The 21,667-nt window shown below is 43.8% G+C and overlaps 1 protein-coding gene across 3 annotated transcripts in view; it reads right to left on the bottom strand.

Moving 5' to 3' along the window:
* Positions 1-21,667, bottom strand: part of NT5DC3 (5'-nucleotidase domain containing 3) — a 968,426-nt gene that overhangs the window by 496,361 nt on the left and 450,398 nt on the right. The gene's annotated exons all lie outside the window — the stretch shown is intronic.

Below are 21,667 nucleotides of genomic sequence, written 5' to 3'. Positions count from 1 at the left end.
AGTAAATCCCCAGTGTGACCTCCAATGGCTGTGCACATGAGCTGCTCTTTCCAACTGACAGAGTTGGGGGACCTTTGCGAGGAAGACTGTCAAAATAATGCCAAGTCAAGGTGTGCCATGCTGATACTCATCTTCCCAGGAAGAGTGACTGCTGTAGTTTACTTAACAGGTGTTTACTTAAGGGTGTCACACCAGTGCAACCACTGTACCGTACACATCTCACTCAGTATATTTCACAACTAACACATTTGTTTGTTTCTCGATTGGATTGCGCAGGTCATATGTCACATTTAAGGTGGGTAATGTTTTTGAATGCAGTACTGTGGTCTCATTTTATATGATACAAGAGCTTGCCATGTTAACGGGTGTGTACACTTATCATACCCACGTTAAGCTTAGAAGGTTGTTGGTGTACCAGGATTTGTTTGAATATACATTCACTGCTGATGATGATGTCTGCAAATCAAATGTATGCCATTAATTAGTGACATCAATCTTCATAAGATCCCAGTTATGTGTCAGACAAACACATAGGGGTTGTGAGGAACAGAGCAAACATATGTGCCAGACATCTACACATTCTTCAATGATTTGTACAGTTGTGAGGTATGGTCTACAGAAGTTGCCACTGTGCTATACAGGTGAACAGCAATAATGTGTACATGGGTGCAGTGTGTGCTAGGGGAATGGACGTCACCTACTGACAGTACTCATGCATCCCAAATATGTATATTGTTAGTAACAAGGATTGAGTATGGCTGCAATGCATGATGATGAGGGCTGTGTGTCATGCATGTCACCTTTTAGGTAATGTGAAGTCTGTGTAATAGCTTTGTGCCACCTCACCTGTAAGTGTCTGTGTGTGTGTCTGTGTGTGTGGCAGCCAACCATAATGTGCAGATATTAATTTACATTTACAGTCTTCCCCTCACAGGTGGCAATGAGGGTCGGGGTCCCTCCTGCTTGGGAAATGATGTCAGTGTCTCTGCTGACTCTGACAATGATGATAGCCATAGTGAGGCACAGGTGGGGTTGTCAGTGGCTGAATCTGTGCCATTGGTTGGCATCCCACTGTTGTCCACCCCATCCCCAAACACAGACAAAATGCCCGCACATACCCCATCACTACTGACCATACATGATAGACAGTTGGTAGGTGGTGGCATGCGACAGGCAAGTTTGGTGACTATGGCAAATGTGTCTGTAGACACCAGTCATAGCCAGACAACAGGCGAGGGTCAGTAGACAAAAGCATTTACCCACATCAAACACCATGCAGGTTGTGTACAAGTAGCAAAATATAACACCAGGTCTCCCAAAGGCATGTGTTGAAATGTGAAATGGGGTAATGAGGCTAAAGTTCAAACTTACAGCCACTATCCCTATAGTTACTTGTGGTGCACAAGCAAAACCTCACTTCACCTGAAGATAACCATCCACATGTTGAAGCTCACTGATGGCAGTACCCTGCTTTGGGGTTGCTGTTCATTAGCTGGAACTAGGCCTGTAGGCATGGTGGAGGGAATTATGAACAGTTCAAATAACAGTGATGTGTGGGCCAAAGCCATCAAGCTTCTGCAAGACAGCTGAGGATGGAGAGGGGTTTCTCCTTCCAACATGACAATGACCTGAAGCATACATCCAAAGCTACCTAAGAATGGCTCCACCTGAATACAACCAAGGGTATGCATTGGGCCAGACAAAGACCAGACAACACCAATAGTAAATCCCCAGTGTGACCTCCAATGGCTGTGCACATGAGCTGCTCTTGCCAACTGACAGATGTGGGGGAACCTTTGCAAGGAAGACTGTCAAAATAATACCAAGTCAAGATGTGCCATGCTGATACTCATCTTCCCAGGAAGAGTGACTGCTGTAGTTTACTTAACAGGTGTTTACTTAAGGGTGTCACACCAATGAAACCACTGTACCGTACACATCTCACTCAGTATATTTCACAACTAATACATTTGTTTGTTTCTCGATTGGATTGCGCAGGTCATATGTCACATTTAAGGTGGGTAATGTTTTTGAATGCAGTACTGTGGTCTCATTTTATATGATACAAGAGCCTGCCATGTTAACGGGTGTGTACACTTATCATACCCACGTTAAGTTTAGAAGGTTGTTGGTGTACCAGGATTTGTTTGAATATACATTCACTGCTGATGATGATGTCTGCAAATCAAATGTATGCCATTAATTAGTGACATCAATCTTCATATGATCCCAGTTATGTGTCAGATAAACACATAGGGGTTGTGAGGAACAGAGCAAATATATGTACCCGACATCTACACATTCTTCAATGATTTGTACAGTTGTGAAGTATGGTCTACAGTAGTTGCCACTGTGCTATACAGGTGAGCAGCAATAATGTTGTATTTAAATCACGTGATTGAATTTGAAATTGTTTTTCGTTTATTCTGAAGAAGTCGGTTTGATTCCGACAAAAAGCCTGTTGGATCAAGCTTAAATAAAGTGCTTATTTTTGGATTATATTTCGTAACTTTGTTCTTGGAATTTTGTTAATGTGCATTCCAGTTAACCACTGGTCCAGAAGGCATCTAGTTTGGTGTTTAAATATTGTTTTATACGCTTTTTTTTGGTTCGTGGGATTATGCAGTTATCACAGGTGGCACAACGCTCAGTGTGTTGAGTTTCTAAAGTACAAGTACAGTGAGTAACATCACGTGCCCTTTTAAGGTATGGCCATTGGTGGTGTAGGGGGTGTGACAGGTCTCATACTAATGTCATGCGCGAGTGTACACACTCCCAAACACTGCTATACACACCAATGCACACACACAAGTGTGCCCTGCCTCTCTAGCTGCTCACTCCATACTGTTACATAGCTGTTACACACAGCACAGGGCTTATAGGTCTGTAGAGTGTGTACAGATACCTCAATGGTTGATGTAAAAAGCGGCCTTTGTACAGTGGAATGTAGGAAGTGTGCTGGGAGTATGTTGGCCTACAATTGTAATACTTGGCCACCCAACAGATATATTCTTTACTCAAACACACACACTCAGGATACTGGTCTTACACACACACACACACACACACACACACACACACACACACACACACACACACACACACACACACACACACACACACACTTGCCAGGACTGAGATTAATAGGATCATGTGTTTACAGGTGTGTACCAGGCTAATGGGCATGGAGCCATGACAAGCCTAGCCCATGGGAGTACCCTGGCATCATGCGATCTGACATTTTTTCCTAGTGCGTCTATCGACCATTGCCACTTGACTGATGGCCAGGGTGACAGTTAAATTCCCCATCCACTCATCCAGATTTGTCATGAAGAGGGCCAGTGAGGTGCTCTGACAAGTATGCAACATATACTGCATTACATGTCCACTCACTGGGTTATGTACCTGTCCCCCAACATGTTCTGTTGATTGTGGTAATGAGGTTGAGGTATCCATGGCATGTCATGCATACAGAGTTTCACTAGATATGGCATTCTTAACAGAGCTAGCCACACATGGCTTTGTCAGTCAAGCATGGATTGTCTGTAAGTAGCCAAGATGTGGCCAAGAATACTTGGAGGTATTGCACTCTGTCCATATACAACAGTTGTTTGCAGGATAGGGTCCTACTTGTGAGGTACACTTGTAGCCTCCACAGTTGTTGCAGGTGTCTAGTGAGCTACATGGCAAATGGGCCATTGTACCTGTTGGCTGACCTAATAAGGAGAGAGTAGAGGGAGACATTGACCTCCTCCTTACTGAATGACACACCCTTACTTATGAGATGTGCCACATAGAAGTTATTTCTGTCCACAGTAGCAATGTGGTGGCCATAAGAGAGGTTACTGTCAGCCTATGTTTCCAGGCCTCTTATAAGGACTTCTGTGTTCATTGGACTACCAGCAATGTGTTAATTCATGGTAAACACATTGATTCCACACGGGATTGCGACACATTTCTTTCTATTCAGCCTAAGGTCAGTGTTCTGACAACAGTCAGATGTCTCAGTGGGGCCTTTATGCAGGAATGTCAGCATGATATGAGGATCTTCACATAGCACCCACCTTGCAATTGTCTGTGAACATTGTCAGCCAGGGTCCGTTTGTGTTGTTCTGGATGTCAGAGGCATACATGACAAACATGAGGGGACCCATGACCAGACCCTGTGGCACTCCACTCATGACTGGTTGAAAGTCTGACATGGAGTCTGCTACGTTCACACTGCGGGTCGCATGCATGAGCCACTTTGCAACCCACCAAGTGACATAGGGGTTGATGCCTAGACAGCTGTCTTTGTCTATGATTCCTGAGTGTGGAATGTTACAACAGGATTAGAAGACCCGCCTATCTTGTTTTTGTGTCCATACTGTTACATAGTTATTTCACATGGCACACAGCTTATAGGGCTTCAGAATGTCCACGGTTACCACTACAGTGGTTGCCAACAGTAGGCCCTGTACAGTGGACATCTGGATGTGTACTGGGTGCAAAATTTTGCAAAACACCCCCCCCCAATGGATATGGTACACAACACACACACACACACACACACACACACACACACACACACACACACACACACACACACACACACACACACACAAACCAGTACTGAGATTAGATCTCTTTCCCATCTATCTGTCTACTATAGTGCTACACCGTTATGCAGTTATCAGATGAGCTACAGAGCTTATACAATTTCATCTAGTCCAAAGGTACTTCTAAGGTGACTGACATCAACAGTATTACTAAATTAGGATGAGGGGAGGTGTAAAGGGTGGTGCACAACTCAAAATGGTATAACCCACACAGTACATTATACACACACACACACACACACACACACACACACACACACACACACACACACACACACACACACAAGCACACTTGCCAGTATTGAGATTAGAACCCCTGCCTGTCTAGTTATTTGTACTATAGTGTTACACAGTCACTGCATGCACTACAGAGCTTACTGGACTAACAACTGGACAAAGGTGCTGATAACTGCACAGCTGAGGTAAAGTATTACAGGCGGCAGAAAGTCTGCCTTCAGTTTTTCCCTTACATCTTGCTAGTTCTTACTGTCTTGCACTTCAAATAGCATAACAGCTTTGCACTTCAACAGGTTATTGTATCAATAAGTGTAGCACACCTGGGAGCCATCAGCAGTACTCGTTCCTCACAGAATTAGCCCCAATACTTAGTAGTTATGACCACCCCCTACTGGCATGACTGAAGTGCAGTTTTCTGTGCTTTCACCCATTAACCTGTTGCACTTGTCCATTTTGACACTGTTGCAACTGCCTCATGTACCCAGACAACCCTGTCCTCTAAACTCCAAGCACTCAGACCTGTGAGAGTTATCCCTATACCACCAAATGTGGAAATATGCACTCTCCAGTGAAGACTGCACCTGCTGGTCAAGAGGATAAGGACAACACCTGCACCACACCATGTGGAACACATAGCTCGACACAACACACACTATGACAACCCTGACATACACTGAAAAAAAACATATACCAGTAAGGCACTGTATACAGCCTACCTTGATCTGGTCAAGGCTTTTGATACCATTCCTCAGTCAGGAATTATTGTTAAACCCACCAAACTAGGCATCCACCCCTATATCAGTGGGTAGGTTGCAAATTGGTTCACAGAACATACAGTGTGACAGTGGCAAAAATCCAAGTCAGAAAGGCAAAAGCAGTCACAAGTGAAGTCCCACAGGATCAGTACTGGGTAGTGTCCTGTCCAGCATCTACTTCTCAGGAGTCCAGCCCAACAGAGGAACTCTAGCTGACCAAGTTCACAGAGGACTACAAGCTGGGAGCTATCAGTAACTCCACATGTGATGCAGACATCCTACAGAAAGGCCTCACTGAGACTAATGTGTGGTGTGGAAACCATGACTAGAAGCGTAACACCACAAAATGCATCATCATCTCCTTTGGTAAAACACTCAGTTCCCAGTAAGTACCACATCAATGGCAGCATAATGAACACTGTAGGCAATATACGAGATCTGGGGACACAGGTTGACAGAAACTTCTCCTTCAACCACTACATTGCCACTGTGGTCAGGAAGTCCTTCTATTTGGCACATTGTATTACCAAGGGTTTTGCATCCAGGAAGCCAGAGGTAATGATCTCTGTCTATTGTTCCCTCATTAGACCACTTATCAGGTATTCTGGCCCATTTGCCATGTATCTCAGTAGACAACTGCAACAGCTGGAGAGGCCACAGAAGCACCTCACAAAGAAGTTCCTAGGCATTAAACACATGTCCTACACAGACTCAGAAGACTCCAGCTATTCTGTGTGTCATATCACCTAGTTAGAGGCTATCTATGCTTGACTTACAAAGCCATGTCTGACCCAGCTGTTTAAGACATGCTACATATAAAGACATCCCAATCCCTCCACACCACACACTGCAGAGACTTCTAGTTCATTACCACAATCACCACAACATGCTGGTGGGACAGATCATTCACCAAGAGACTGCACATGCCCTGGAATACACTTCCCATACATGTCATGCAGATCAACTAGCTTACCCTGTTTCAGAGAAATCTTGATGAGTAGATGGGTAATAGACAGTTCGCCCCCAGGATCACTGCAGTGACTACACTTGATACAGGCAGTGAAAAGTAACATCAGGTGCCACAATGGCAGGGCCCTTCTATGGGTTAGGCTTGTAAAGGCTCCTGGGCCATTAGCCTACTACACCCTTATGAACCTATACGGGGAATTACATCAGCAGGACTGATAAATTAGGGCAGTGGGTGTTACAGTTATCAACATACTTTGTCCTACAAACAGACACACTTACACACACACACACACACACACACACACACACACACACACACACACACACACACACTTGCCAGATATGAGAGTAGAACCCCTACCTAACTAGTTATTTCTACTATACTGTTACGCAGTTATCGCATGCACCACAGAGCTTATGGGGCTAAGGCCTGACAAAAGAAACTTCTAAGGTGAGTGACATCTTCAGGACTGCTGAAGTGGGAAAGGGAAAGCATACTGGGTTTGAATGGACCCAAAAGCTTTAACTTGTAAACACACACCCACACACTTACTTTTATATTTGCCATGACTGAGATTAGAACTCCTATTTAACTAGTTAATTGTACTATAGTGTTACACAGTTATCACACGCGCCACAGAGCTTATAGGGCTGAGCCTGATGAAAGGTACTTCTATGGTGACAGACATCTTCAGGACTGCTAATGCAGGGCAATGGGAAGTGCACTGGATGGGGAAGGCCTGTTCATTCCTAGAGCCTACTGACATTTCTCTAAGTGTATGAGCATGCCCAGTGTGATCTTCTATAGTACATATGGGACTCCATTCCAGGAATTGTTGTACTGCAGTTTAGTTTGTTTTGTGCTGCAGCCATACCTCTCAACCTGTTGGTGCAGGATATCTGGAGACAGCCTATCGAAATCAGGGGACAATGGGCCACATGGTGATTGTGACTATTTCTCTCAGTAATGTATGGGTTGCTAGGTTAGCGGGCTTGTTTTAGCAGACATCTGACATATACGTTGTTTGACACTGCCATGTATTGTTTCAGTACCTCGTGACATACCTCTTCAGATCATCACAGTGATTTACCAGAGGAATAAAGGGTGGATGATGCACACACCAAAATTATGGGCCAAATGCTATGCATTCTTGCACAATCCAGCCTGTTGAGAGGTGACTACAAGTAATTGACTGCTGGAGCTGTGGAAACAGTCCAGCACCTTGGTGATATATTACAATGGTGGAATCTCTGTCCATTTCGTTTCTGGCCTGGTCTGATTTCCAGTCCACAGTTGGGTAATATAAGTCAGACAGGAGCAGGGTGACAGGCATACTCCAGATAGATTTGTAGGGGATAAGATATGGGGGGAGGTGTCCTAGGTCACATATGTTTGCCTATAACCACCACTGCTTTGCATATGGGTCTGCTCAAAGGTTGACTGCACTTGGAGGGTCTTGTGTGTGTCAAGACTGTTTGAACAGCCTGGAAATGTGTGTTTGTCTGACATATATGTATGGCCCACCTCATTTTCCTTGACTGGCCACATTGTGGGGTCAGGATGATGCATAGGATGAGTGATCAAGGAAGGGTGTATTACTCCCCATGGCTCTGAGCCAGGGTTATGTGGGTGCAGACATGTCACCATCTTTCAGGGTTAGGACTGCCTGCAATGAGTGCATTACCATGTCTTCCTAGCCTTGCCTGTCAACTGTACAGAATATCACAGAATGTCCACATCATGACTCATATATCTTGTTGGTTACGCAAATGAGTGTGGTTTTCAAGGAAAAGTGTTTTGCAAGCCACTCAGGGTTGAAGTCAGATATTACTGACATTTGACATTGCAGTTTCTGACTTCATACCCATCAGACATTCCATGCTACTGCAAGCATTCCTTCAATTTCATTACATTATTAGAGCAGTATTTCAAAGGTGTCCTACTCTTTGGACCTTTTTCTCCCCATTATTCATGGATTTGGCCAGGTTTCTGGCTCTCTGACACTGGCAGGTTCTCTCCTAGCAGTTAGCAGCATGGCATTTCTTTGCCTTTTTTAGACTGTTTTATGTTGCTGTTATGGTCCCCATGACACTCCCCAACAGGGCACTGTGGGTGAGGCATGGGCATTTGACACAGGTCTATAAGCCAGGTGTGACAGAAGCAGGCCATGTGTAGCATGGCAGTGCATTCTGATATGTTCCCTGGCTGCCAGCAGTGAACAACCCTGGGATGGCACCAGTAAGTTGACTGTGGGTGTTACTGATAATTGCTTTCTGTTTGTGGTAAACCATCACTCTAGTTGACAGCTGGATGCTGCTTAAGGCTAGGGACATGTTACTGCATTTCTACGGGACTATGGAGGGGTGACACATCTGTACACAATACACATTTGAACAGACTGTGCTGATATTTGCTTAACATTTTGGTCCTGTTTAGAATAGTGGTGTGCCCTATCTTTCAGACTACAGGCATAACAGTATCAACCACAGGTAAGATTGTTCTGGCATAGACATTTGTAGTTTTGGACTTCTCACCTTTCAAAGCCATACTTCCCCTGCCAGACCTGCTGTGATATCACTGTGTAAAAGTCTATGGGTGGAGACTTCATGGATGTTGCCATGTGTGGGCCTTTGCCAGGAATTTCTGTATGGTTTTCTACAGCTGATCTGCTGGGTGAGGCTGAGGTTGGGTATGGGACCCCCACTTTGACATCCATGCATGTGACCTATGACCCCCCCCCCCAGTTATTTGGCTCACCACATATACTGCACTGGTATTTGTCAGCTAGGGTGGTACTGCATGGTGTGGGTAGGCAGTACTGGGAATACACTTCCTGCTGTCCCACAGAGCTTTCAGTTGTCTGCTGCTATCCCAGTAAGCCACCCCATTCCCTTGCATGCTTGAATCAATACCACATGTATGCTATTACAAAATTCCAGTCCATTCATTCATTTTGTTAAGGAGACTGACTTACTATATGCCTGAGGCTGTTGCAAGTATGGTGCTTGAGGGCTGACTATGTCAGATGCACACAGTACACTGCCTATACATGGTAGGGTATAGATGGTATGTTGTTTGGCATCCATTTTACTGTGTGTGTGTCAGAGACAGAGATCAGTCCAATGGGTCTACAGTGTCAGTGTATGTGCTATGCATTGCCTCTTTGCCAAGGACAGGGCATACTGGGCATGCCTCCATCTCCCTACAGGGGCAAGCTCAGGATGTTCCTCCTCTTAGTCCCTCTGTGCCTGTGGAGACTTGGCAATGGTGGGGGGCTGTGTGGCCCTTCCCCATTTTGTTCCTGCTGCAGCTATTTCCGCAGGATCATATTGTGTAGCATGGTACATACTATGAACATGTGTACAAATGTGGCTGGAGAGTACTGCAAGGCTCCACCGGATATGCCAAGGTAGTGGAACTGTGACGTGAGCATCCCAAATACACGCTCTATAATCAATTTGGGCATGTGCCTCATTATGGCGTTCTTGTGTGGGTGTGTGTGCATTTCTGAAGGGTGCCATCATCCATGACTCCAGTGGTCTGATGGGTACCCAGCATGCCCCACCAGATGGCCATATGGAATGTCCCCACTGGCAAACACCCGGTACAGCTGTGATGAATGCCAGATGTGGGACTCGTGACAGCTTCCAGGGCTGCCAACACACATATTCATGATAATGCCCTGAGCATCACAGACGACCTGGCAGTTGATGGGAGTAGAAGCCTTTGCGGTATAGGTAGACCCTACCCTGGTCACCAGGTGCTGCTCTGATGTGGATGTGGGGGCAGTCTATGGCACCCAGTACCACCAGGTATTCTGCTACATGGTGGAAGAGACGCATATTGCTGGTCCTCTCCTCATGGGTGCTGGGGAAGTAAATGTGCTCAGTAGCATGCAGTCGCATGGCATCCAGGAACTGGTGGAGTATCCTGGACGCAGATGCTTGTGAGACCCTCATGGTATCCTCAGTTGGTCTTTGGAAAGTACCTGTAGCTACTACTCTTATGGCTACACATACCTTGGTATCCACTGGGATGGGTTCCCCTCTGTTGGGTCTGGGTCTAAGGTGAGGCCGGCACAGCTCAACAAGTTGAAGTATGTCCCTGTCTACCCTGTGGCGCTCTACTATCTCCAGATCTTGTAGCTCCTGGTATGTTACCCTGGGTCTGAACACTCTTCTCCTCCTCCTTGGTTTGAGTTGGTTGTCAACATTATCCTCCTCACTGCCCTCAGCCTCTGTCACATACTGAAGGATCAAAGCAACAGCAGCCCCTAACATGTTTTGTTAACTTTGTCAGTTTAAAATTCCCCCGAATGTGTACATCAGTGGTGTAGAGTTTGTGGGAAAAACAGACTGAAAGGTGTTTGCATAGTTTATAGTGTGCTGGGCTGCTGCCTGTGTAATTGACTGATTCTGTTCCACCTGCCAGCCATGGTTGTTCTCCTTGATTGCCTTCCTTCTGCAGTTTCCCCTTCCCATTTCCTCCCTGTTTAAGCCCTGATGCGCCCTGCCCATTCCCGGTGCTCAAATGTAAACAGTTCTGCTATCCCCTTGTTTTTTTTCTTTTTTTTGTTTTAGGCCCAGTGTGGGCCGAGCACACCCGTTTAGCTAAAGTAAACACTTTTAAGCAGAACTGGCCCTCCCTGGACGCGAACATGCTCTGCATTTCATGGAATAGGAAAATACAGCCTCAGACACCCCCCCTTCCTTAATTGTACTTAGCTAAGGGGAAACACAAGCCACTGAGCTCCAATGTGCTTACAGCAAGCATAACACACCCCTTTTCATGTTGGCTGCTCCTCCTGTCTACACCATGGTGTTAGAGCACCTACACGGTTAGGTGCAGTCTGACACTTAGAAGAAATGTGTGATTCAGTATAAATCCCTTCATTTGCATACACCACTGCCTTACTCCTGAGTTACTACACTTACACTGAGCCTTTCCCCTTAGCAACCACTATTCCATGGTATTGTTTTCATTTTGCATGCCATTGACTATAATGGCAAAATGCAGATTTTTCTCAAAACTGATTTCCCCCCTTTTTTTAATTCTTGGCATGGTCCCATTTGCGTGACACTGCCCTATGCTTAAATGGCCAAGATCGGCCAAAAAAACAAAAGTTTTATTTAAAAAATTTTATTCTTTTTCATGCCAATGGCATGCCTAATAAATGGAATACATGCTTTATTTGAGGCTGTCATGCCTCCATTTTCTTATTTGCAGAAATGTATTCAGCTAGTAACTGAATACATTTCTGCATGTTACAGTATTCCTGCACGAACACCTCCCTGCTTGCTGAATCGCTAATTAAACTCATTTGCATGGTTTTCACCAGCAAATGAGGTAATTAGCATAAGACAGTGGTGTTAGTGTAGAAATAGTGTAGAAGCGCTTGTGCAAATCCCGGTAACTCTATATTGAATCGCTCGGCGGATGTATTGCATGCAGCAGCTCCTACATTATCATGCAGGGCTTAATGAATCCCGGGGAAGTTTTCTACATATACCCAGGACTACTCATAACTGTTTTAAATATTTAAATATATATATATATATATATATATATATATATATATATATATATATATATATATATATATATATATATATCTCACCTGAAGGTTCTGTGAAGGACCAGATCGCCTTCCTGGTTAACAAACACATACATTAAAACTGAATGGTCAACAGGTAAGCCATCATAACTTATTAAGGGAAGAACAGTGAGTCTCAATGAAAAGGTATCAGCAGCAACTTGTGCAAATCCATTAGAGGCAGAATGTAGTTCATCCACAGGTCCACAGTACTGCTAAGCCACAGTTTGGCTAATAGTACTGTACTGGCTTTCCTAACCACTGTATTTTTTATGTGCTGTTTTCCTGCCACTCACCCCCTCTCTTCCGATGACAAGTGAATCCTCATTTACTACCCATTAATTAGCCATAATTCCCAGAATAAAATGACACTAGACATGGGAAGAAACAGGAAGGGATCCTGGGTTATCATCTTTCAGGGACTAAGGCTTCTTCACTCCTTACCTGTCTCTCTCTGTCAGACAGAGTGCAATGTTAGCAGAAAAGTGCCTACCTGGCTTCAGTAAAGTACAACTTTTCCACACATTGCTTAACTTATTACATAGCCTTTTATCTCTGTATTCCATTACTATTTATTCTTAGAGATGCCTGTTCTCTCTGTTGTGTGCCTGTACATTTTACTCAACCATGTAAAGTACGTGTCCCTGTTACAGGATTGCACTGTGTTACCTCTTCATTTAGGATGGGTTACCATTAATGTATGTGGTATACAGTTATATTTAGATATTGCTTATGTTCATTGTTTTTAACTGTGCTTCAGCCATCCATGCATGGACACTTCTGGTGGCCATGTAGCCCTGCATGTGCACTGTTTTACACCACAGACAAATTTGTCACTGTCTTTCTCTGTCTGGTGGTAAAATGTATATGGAATTGCTTACATTCACCAACACACCAAAACAACCATATGTCCGCATAACATCAGCAATGCATTCACACTCTACTATGCACGCACCAACATCATTTTTGCAGGGGAGAAACACCTCCCTGCAAATCCATATCCTCTGCTAACTATATGTACTCTATTGTGTGATCTCGCACACCTGTTGATCATCTGTTTATTTGATCAAATGCAGTTGACTAAACAGATGTCAAGACAAAAAGCAGTGTACCCATATATACATATATGGGTGTGAAAATGTTCCTGTTTTTCATGAAATGTTCATATAAAAAAAAAAGCAAACATTAATTTGTTCACACTTCTAGTAATGTGCTCAGGGAGAAAAAAAGCAAAGAGCTGCTTCCTTGTTCAAACTACTAGAACATTACTTGGAGAATTAAAGAAGAGCTGCTTCCTTGTTCAAACTACTAAAACATTACTTAGAGGATTAAACAAAAGTTACGTACCTTTGTGTTCGGCAGTTGCCTAGGGCCTGCTGGCTGGGGGTTCCCACAATATTTAATTCAAGCGATTAAAAAAAATTATGTTTCTTCTTTAAAGACGCACTCTGCATCTATCTTTAGTATGATGGAATGTACGCACAGCAGCTCAGATTTAACTGTCCTGCTTTCGCACAAGATTTAAACATAAAGAACTGCCATGAGAGAGAGAGAAAAAGAGACATTCCTTCAGTAGGTGAGTAAGATAAGAGACGAGATGGTGTGTGTGTGTGTGTGTGTGTGTGTGTGTGTGTGTGTGTGTGTGTGTGTGTGTGTGTGTGTGTGTGTGTGTGTGTGTGTGTGTGTGTGTGTGTGTGTGTGTGTGTGTGTGTGTGTATGTAATCAGGGGAGCACTTTCAAGGAATTCTGTGTTTCAAGGAAAGAAAATTTTTCTGTTGCTCATTCTAAGTCTGGTTTCAGTGTGCAACTGTTTTGTTTAGTAAATGGCCATCATCGGTGTTTGTGCTAGAAAAGTTGTCCTACAGAATTTGAAAGCAGTGTTAGTAGCACAACAATTAGCATACTTGCCTTTGGTGCAGAAGTCTGTGGTTTCTACTCCCACACCATGAAGATGAATTGCTGACATACCAGTGAACTTTAAAGGGGATGGGGGTGCTGCAATCCTGAGTGAGTCCTTTGGATGAGATGCCTGATAACTATGAACCTGTTGTTGGTTTACCAGCCATTCCATATTGCAATATTACTAGCTCACCGTTTTTTTTTCTTCTTTTAATGTAACATGGGACATTTATTCTTCAAGGGCAGCAGGGATTGAATTAGTAGATGAAACACTGAAATGTTTAGTTGTTTGCAATCAGCAATCTCTTCATTAGTTAGAGATCTCTTTAATGTAGAATTATTCGGATAACTTACTTCTGCAGGAATTTTGCATACTGACTGATACTGGTGGATTGTAATGACAGACTTTCTGTGTGGCCTTTTACGGTTGAAATGTTCTGAAACAGGTAGTTCTGTCATTACTGATTCATACATTTCATTTCATTTCATTGCTTCCTGGAAAAATGTTCAAAACTACAAATTTAAAACACACTCTAACAAGTGGTGTTGTATTATTCAAGGAATATAATTTAATACGACCGGGAAGATGAATCAAAGAACACATGCATGTATACATGTTCCAAAAAAAATGTGTGCAAGGGGCCTATGGTTTGAAAACAGCCCAAAGATAAACGTAACCCGCCTCTGGCCAGATGTATTTTCTTTGGATCATAGGAAGTTACTAGGCTAATGGCCTTAGGTCCCTTAAATGCCTAGCCAAGTTCTACCCTTATTTCCACAATCAGCACATATTGCCCCTGTCCAAGAGGGACATAGGTAGAACCCCTGGGGTGAATTTACGGACACCCATCCAATCATCCAGATTGCATATGAAGAGGCCCAATGCGGTGCTCTGTTTGACATGAAGTGGGTTTCAATGCCATTTCAATGAATTTAAGTTTCAAGGGCAGAGAAGTTTATTGTTCATGATAACTTTGTTTTCATTGTGAGACTGTGCTGCTTTGTTTAGCAAATGGCAATCAGCGTTTCTGCAATAAAATATGAAATAAAAGTTTTAAATTAAATCCAAATATCGTATATCATTGTAGAAGTAAAGAAAATATTATGCACACTGACAGGTTTGAACAGTGTTTATGGTAACTGGGGAAAGATAGCCAAGTAATGGGACATGAGAATAGCTGGGGGGGGAGTTGCTTTTGGGGTAACCCAATTCAGTACCCTGCTTAGGGGCCGCATTTGGCCATGATCTGTCTCTGGTTGTCTGCTTTCATCCTTCTTCAATGGATAGGTCTTCAGATCCAACCTCAGATCAGATTTCGACCACAGTAGACTTTAGGACGCAAAGCTCAGGCTCCTTCCCTTACCCATAATCCCTTCCAGCCCCTGACATTACCTCAGATCGAGTTTGCCCAAAACCCCAAATTGTAGACAGGATTCTGTTCTTTTAATGCCCATACCTCTGAACTACAATACTTGGATGGAGTAAATAAGCAAACAACCAATGACCAAGATATGGGACAAATAACAAGAAAAATAACCAAGTATAAAAAACACAAGTTCAGTCCCAGTAAGGCAGCAAAAAATAAAACTTCCAAATGGCAATAAAAATAAAGTTTAATCACACAAGGTAAGCGCTTTCACGGTTGGTAACCGCTTCATCAGACAGTGGATCTGATGAAGCAGTTATCAACTGTGAAAGTGCTTACCTTGTGTGATTATTGTATGATGAAGCGGTTACCAACCATGACAGTGCTTACCTTGTGTGATTAAACTTTATTTTTATTTCCATTTGGAAGTTTTATTTTTTGCTGCCTTGCTGGGACTGAACTTGTGTTTTTTAATACTTGGCTGGAGCCCAGGAGCAAAAACGGTATATGAATAAACCCAGGGGACAGACAGAACCAATATACTAGAAGCCAAAAGAAAACTTCCATAAAAAACAAAAAGAGGAAGGAGGAAGGGAAGTTGAGGAAGGACAGAAGCAGACAACTTAGATCTATCATTACATTAAGTGTATAACTTTTGTATTTAATTTTGTCTCCTCTATACATTCGGCAACAGATGGGACAGAGCCCCCAGCTTTATCCTTGGGTTGGTCTCATGGAAAGATATTCCAGAGGATGGTTAAATCAAAATCAGTCCTATTTCTGGAAAGCAAATCCAATTTACAGTGGAAATGAAGGCAGGGATAGTGGGCCACATGGCTGCAGGGCAAATATCAAAAAAGTACAGTTTTGTACCTACCATAAATGTAGATGTCCGAACTGGATAGCATCTGCAGTCATAACAGCTGGGTTGTCCTGTCGTCAGGCAGCCCTTCAGTCCAAAGTCCGCTGATGTCGCACTTCATCCGGCGTCATCTCTGTTGGTCTTGGTATAAAGCATCAGCCGACGCCATTTTCCTCAGTGTTTCTTGCCCCAGATGCCAGAAGCCCTCTTGGAAGGCTAAAAATTTTTTGGATAGAATGCCAATGTTTCCAAAATAGATATAGGTAAACACAAAAATAAGCATGTATGTACATATATACAAACAAATACACCATAAAAGACTCCCCCCCACCAGCTAGCTATTAGGGGTACCACAGAGGGGGAGGAGGGAGGGTAATCCTGACTGCAGATGCTATCCAGTTCGGACATCTACATTTATGGTAGGTACAAAACTGTACTATGTCCTTCATGGATGCATCTGCAGTCATAACTAACTAGAATACCATAGCCAACTAGGGGAGGAGGATAAAGGTAGATTATGGTGTGTTTAGGATCCCTTGCAGTACAGCAGTGGCAAACCCTGCTCGGGATCTGGAATATAGAGGCAAATTATAATGCTTGGCAAATGTATGCACGGAGGTCCAAGTAGCCGCCTCAATAATGTCTTTGGTTGCCACTCCTCGTAGGAAGGCTGTGGTAGTGGCTGTTGCCCTTGTAGAGTGAGGTCTTATGTTCTGTGGAATTGGTTTTCCATGGAAGGAGTAACAGAATCGAATGCAATTTCCTATCCATTTGGAGATTGTCTGTTTGGAAATAGCTCTTCCTTCCCTTCCTGTTGCATAGGCTACAAAAAGTTGGTCAGTCTTTCTGTTGCTTTTGGTTCTGTCCAAGTAGTAGCGTAGCTGTCTATGTACATCCAAGGTATGCAATATTCTTTCCCTTTGTGGGTTGGGAAAGAAGGTAGGGAGGTGGATTGCCTGGTTTAAGGACACCCTGGATACCACCTTAGGCATAAAGGTTGGATTAGTCCTCATGGACACTCTATCTTGGTGGAAGATTAGGAAGGGTTGCACTGCCATTAAGGCCTGTAGTTCTGAAACCCTCCTTGCTGAAGTAATTGCCAGTAGGAAAGCAGTTTTCCAAGACAGGTGTTGTAGGTCTGCTGTTGCTGCTGGTTCAAAGGGTGATAGTGTCAACTTTTCTAGTCACAGTTTAAGTCCCAAGCTGGCAATGGTGGTTTCCTTGGAGGTTTTACATTCTTGATTCCTCTGAGGAACTGTCTGAGCAAAGGGTGTGAAAAACAGGTGGATCAAAGCTGTATTCTGCTGAAATAGCCGATGCATGTATCTTGATGGAGGAGTAGGACAGGCCTGAATAGAAGTTCGCCAGGTACTCCAGAATGTTAGGCATATCTATGTTTGACACATCTTTTCCTCTTTCAGAACTCCAAGTGACAAACCTTTTCCATTTTCCAGCGTAGTTCCTTCTTGTTGAAGGTCTGCGTGCTTCAAGAATAATGTCTTTAACTCTTTGGGAAAGTTCTTGATTAGCTGCTGCTATGTGATGTTCCATGCAGTCAGTTGTAACGTTTTCAGGTTTGGATGTATGGTGCTGTAGTTGTTCTGAGTTAGCATCAAAGGCATCAGGGAAATTGGCCACATATTGTTCGAGACATGCTCCTCAGCAGTGGGTACCAGTGTTGTCTTGGCCAGTTTGGAGCTATCAGGATTATCCTTGGCTGTTCTTCCTTGATTTTTAGTAATACTTTGTGTATCAAGGAAAAGGTGGGAATGCATATGCTGTTAGGCCTTTCCAGCTGAAGGAGAGAGAATCCACTTTCCATGCTAATGGGTGGAATGTCCTTGTGCAGAATTTTTGGAGCTGGTGATTGTGGGGTGATGCGAATAGATCTATCTGAGTCATTCCCCATTTCTTTGTGATGGTCTTGAAGATGTCCGGGTGCAGGTGCCATTCGTGGGCATCTGTTGTGGTTCTGCTTAATATGTCTGCTAGAGTATTTTCTTTTCTTGGTACAAATATTGCCTGTAGCTGGATGTTGTAGCTGAGTGCCAGGGTCCACAGTTCCAAAGTCAGTCTGCATAGGGGGTATGAATGAGTGCCTCCCTGTTTGTTGATGTACCACATGACTGTGGTGTTGTCTGTCCTTATCATCAACTGGCCCTCTTTGAGAAATGGTCTGAACTTTTGGATTGCCAGTTTTACTGCCAGCATTTCTTTTAGGTTGATGTGCAGGTGAAGTTGATCCTGAGTCCACAATCCTTGCACGCGTTTGTCCATCATGTGGGCCCCCCATCCTAGGTCTGAAGCGTCTGTTGTGATGTTCTGGCTTGCTTGACCTCTGTGAAAGGGGAGGCCTGGGTTTGACTGGCACGCCTGAGCCCACCATAGGAACTCCTGTTTTATGCATGGAATTGCATGTCTTCTTATCACTGTGCCAGTCATGGCTGATCTAAATGAAGCCTCCAGTGCATCATAGCCACATTTTAAGGAATGGTTACTAACCTGTTGTATGTTATTTACCATTTCTAATACATATTTCTTGTCAAGAGATTCATCAGTGGTTAGCTTTTTAGTTAACTGATCAAGCATAAACTCTTGGTATTGTATCATGTGAAATTGACAGTTTAAAGCTCTAGCTGAGAGAGTAGCTGAAGTGTAAACCTTTTTACCCCATCTGTCTAATGACCTTGCTTCCCTTTCAGAAGGAATAGGGTTTTAGCTATGGTCTTGGGACCCTGGGATATAGATTCGGGGTCTGCAAGAGGGGCCTTATAAAGGTGGTGATGAGTATCTGGCACCCTGTAGAATCTGTCTGGTTTGGCAGGGGCTGGGGGCAATGAATCTGGAGCAGAGCAGACATCATTGAAAGCATCATCTACCACAGAGAGAACAGGAGGTATAGCTAAGGGCCTGTGCTGTGGAAGGCGTAGAAAGGTTCTAAGTCTTTTTCTGGAATCTGAAAAGTCTTGTTGCTGCCATTGGAAATGCTCTCGCATGGCATGTTGAAATTAAATCTTCTGCCAAAGTAAGCATTTGAGAACTAGAAGAGGGCCTGTTAGAGGGGGGTTTAACAGGCACTGTTTTAGAGGTCTTGGCTGCTTTAGCCCTGGCGAAGGCCTTAATAGACATGGCTGCTGGAGGCCTAGCAGCACCACGTGCTGGGGTAGAGACATCCAAGGGAATGGTGTCTGATAAGTCATTGGCAGCCGCCGTAGTGGATAAAACTTCTGAGGTTGGTTCAAGAGTTGTAGCAGGGGCCTCAGCTGCAGAGATAGATTCAGCTGTACTTTGATCAGTTTTCTCGGTTTGACACTGTTTGTTTAAGCATGGTTTTAGCCGAACCGCGGACCGCAGTGTCGGTCTTTATCTTTCTTTTGGCAGAAAGTGTAGTCGGAGGATCCGGCGACATAATGTCTAAAATCAGAACCGAAAAACTGTTCTGCAAACTCCGACCGGCGCCTAAGCGTTTCGGTTGAAGGAAGCACAGGCGAACAGGCTGCTATGTGGGCTGGGCCTAAACAAGGCAGACAGTAAGAGTGGAAATCTTTATGAGGTATTTGTTTCCCACAGGTTAAACAATTATTAACTTTTCTGACATCGGCTGAGGCAAGAAAGAGTCCCCAGCGGGTACTTAGCTTTAGAAGTCGATTCGTAGAAATAATCTCTGGATCCGACCGACCGGCACTTGAACAGCTTCTGCTTGGCAAGAAAGACTGAGGAAAATGGCGTCGGCTGATGCTTTTATACCGAAGACCAACAGAGATGACGTCGGATGAAGTGCGACATCAGCGGCGGACCGGACTTTGGAATCCGGCCGACTGAAGGGCTGCCTGACGACAGGACAACCCAGCTGTTATGACTGCAGATGCATCCATGAAGGACATCAAATATACCCTACAGAAAAAAAGCTATTGAAGTAGGTATAGATCTGGTGGAATAAGCCTTAATGGGTCTTGGTAATGGCAGGCCTTTCTCTTTGTACATATACGAGATACAGGCAGATAGCCAACTAGATAAAGTCACTTTAGAGACTCCCTGTTCCAGTTTGGTCTATGAGAAGGAGACAAAAAACTGACTGGACTTTCTAGTCACACTTGTTTGGTGAAGACAGAAACGGAGTTGATGATACACATCTAGCAAGTGTAACAAATACTCCCCTTTGTTGGAAAAATTAGGAAAGAAACCTTGTAAGCTGATGGATTGGTTTAATGAGGCCTCTGTACACACCTTAGGAATAAAGAAAGATAGTTCACAGTACTATCCTGTCCTTATGATAAATCAAGTAAGGAGGTTTGCACAAAGGAGCCTGAAGCTCAGATACTCACCGAGCCAAAGTTATTGTAACCAAAAATGTTTTCCAAGGCAGAAATTTAATTTCCATCTTGACCGCGGATTCAAAGGGATGTCTAGTCAGAGCTTGCAACATAATTGTAATGTCCCAAGAAGGAGCAGGATCCCCCAAGAGGGGGGTCTGAGTAGGAAAACACCCCTTAAAATTGCCTTGGATAATCTAAGAGATGCAATAGAAGACTGATTTTCCCCAGTGTGAAAATTCAAAACAGCAGAAAACTGAACTTTGATCGTAGAATAACTGGACCCCTTATGAAAGAGAGAGACCAGAACATTCAAAATGGCTGGAAGGTGAGCTGAGAAGGGCTCCATATCCCGCTAGGCAGCCCAAGTAGAAAACCTTTTCCACGTTCCTTTCTAAATCTTTCCAGTAGGTGGTCTTTGAGATGACATAAGAATGCAAATTAATTGGAATGAAAGTCTGGACTGACTAGCCATCACTGGAAGTAGAGAAACCAAGCAGTTAATTTGAGGGCTTGAATATCTGGATGAGATATTCTGGATAGGTGAGAGAAAAGATCTGGATCAGGATCCAGCAACCAGGGAAGGTGTGTCAGATAAGGCCAGAGGAAGGGAAACTACACCTGTTGAGGCCAGAAAGGGGCAATGAGGATGACCATGATCTTCCTTTCTGATGCTTTCTGCAAAAATTTCAGCATAAGAGGGGTTGGGAAAAGACATATAGAAGCCTGGGGGGAGCAATATAAAGTTACAACATCCCTTAGTGACTCCCCCTTAGGGAATCAGGGTAAAGAACCTACTGCACTTTGTGTAAGGGAAAGCAAAAAGATCACAGTACAGTCGCCCTAACGACAGAAAATCTGCAATGTCACCGTACGAATAAGGGACCACTTGTTACTTAGAAGGATCAACCAGGTCAACCTGTTTGCAAGAACACTGAACTTCCCCCAGATGTGTGTTGCTATCAGAAAGCAATTGGAAGATGCTGCTCACTACCAGACTCTCATTGTTTCTCAACATAAGAAGTAGGAACGCGTTTCTCACTGCTTGTTGATGTACCAGACTACTGACATGT

The sequence above is a fragment of the Protopterus annectens genome, chromosome 11.part0 (assembly GCF_019279795.1).
Source record: "Protopterus annectens isolate FY-2018-M chromosome 11.part0, PAN1.0, whole genome shotgun sequence".
NCBI lineage: Eukaryota > Metazoa > Chordata > Ceratodontiformes > Protopteridae > Protopterus > Protopterus annectens.
Note: the sequence above shows the minus strand (reverse complement) of the source record. Positions and strands in the feature narration are given on the sequence as shown.